The sequence below is a fragment of the Mastomys coucha genome, unplaced genomic scaffold (assembly GCF_008632895.1).
Source record: "Mastomys coucha isolate ucsf_1 unplaced genomic scaffold, UCSF_Mcou_1 pScaffold22, whole genome shotgun sequence".
Lineage (NCBI taxonomy): Eukaryota > Metazoa > Chordata > Mammalia > Rodentia > Muridae > Mastomys > Mastomys coucha.
In genome coordinates this window covers 80,764,207-80,765,580 of record NW_022196905.1, presented here as the reverse complement: position 1 = coordinate 80,765,580, position 1,374 = coordinate 80,764,207, and the positions used below count along the sequence as shown (strand labels likewise).

Genomic DNA, 1,374 nt, shown 5'->3' with positions numbered 1-1,374 from the left:
AAATCCCAAGTCCCAAGCTTTTAAATAAAGCTTTTAGAAAATGGGATGGGAGAGATTAAAAAGAAAAAAAACAAAGAAAAACAACAAAAAATACCTTGTAGAAAAACTGCTCAAAACAAACAATTTTATACTCTCTTTTCTTAACGGCAGTTCCTAAAGGTTAGCACGACTGGACGGTGCTGTCCCTACCAGCGGGCGGGCTCTCCTTTTATCTTCCTTTTCCTTTATTCCAGCCGGGCTATCTATAGGCTTAATTAAATCCTACACACCCAATGCTGCCTTAGCTGGCTTTCAAAAATTGGTCTCAGCATGAATAAGTGAAAAAAAAAATCCACCTTTGTGCAGAAAAAAATACAAAAGAAAAAATATAAATAAAAAAAATGAAGCTATATTTTCAATTTATCTTAAAAATTTTGTCCGGCAGCAATCCTAGAGGATCTGCTCAGATGAGCCAGGATGCTGAGTTCTAACAGGATTGGTTGTGCGCAGTAAGCAGGGTGTTGACCAAAATGGCTGACTAATGAACTGAACTGAAAATCCAGGCTCATGTGACCGGCTGCTCTAAGCACCGGGCAAGCAATTCCCAGGATGCTTTATAGATGCTGCTGATGCAGGAGGCGCAATTAGGCTGCTCCCTCTCATCCTGCACAACCCACTTTCAGACTGTGCTAGTCAAACTATGAGCAGACCTAACACAATGCACAGATCCTCATCAATTCTCTACACTCTGGGATAGAAGGGCGGAATAACCAGGGAACATTAGACAATACTGTGGCACAAAAAGCAGTTACATCATTTACTAAGCACACAATTCACTTCTTTGGTTATACATTCAGCTATTGAAATTTACTGAATTAAGAAAAGCTGAAAAAAAAGCTGAAGCAGTCTTTTAAGGATTTATAATTTGGGTTTTCAAAACACAAACCTTTTAAGACAGGACAGGAAAAAACAAACATGCAAACACACAACCTCCACCTTAAACTAAAGAAGTGAACGCCTTCCTGATCAATGGCAATGCCTTCCCTTCTGATAATGATATATTAACCAAGTCTCTGCCACAACAAAAAATGTATTTCTAAAGAGAAGTTAAGACCACATTTATAAAAACTCTATCTTGGAATGTCTTGAAGATACATCATTAAATTCTCTTAACCAGTATGTATGCACAAGTGTGCAAACCATTGTGTGGCCGTCATGACACAAGGCCAGGAAGGAGATCTTCCATGGCAAGAACAACACTAGCTTGAAAATGTACCAGTGACCAAAGGAAATTGGTTTTTGTTTTGTTTTGTTCCTATTTAAGGGTTTCAGTTTAAAGGAGAAATATACCCCTTCATGAAATCTAACCCACACAGCTGTCAGGGCTATGGGGGG

At 38.9% G+C, this 1,374-nt stretch overlaps 1 protein-coding gene across 16 annotated transcripts in view; it reads right to left on the bottom strand.

Annotated features, from left to right (window-relative positions):
* Window positions 1-1,374, bottom strand: part of Rufy3 (RUN and FYVE domain containing 3) — a 73,740-nt gene that overhangs the window by 56,214 nt on the left and 16,152 nt on the right. Inside the window, exon 1 of one of the 16 annotated variants that reach the window (XM_031342951.1) lies at window positions 95-644. The exons of 13 other annotated variants lie outside the window; for them this stretch is intronic. The gene's annotated coding sequence lies outside the window, so the exon portion shown is untranslated. Of the gene's footprint in view, window positions 1-94; window positions 645-1,374 lie in introns of those variants that run through there. 2 more of the 16 variants (XM_031342959.1, XM_031342961.1) reach the window with 2 other exon arrangements.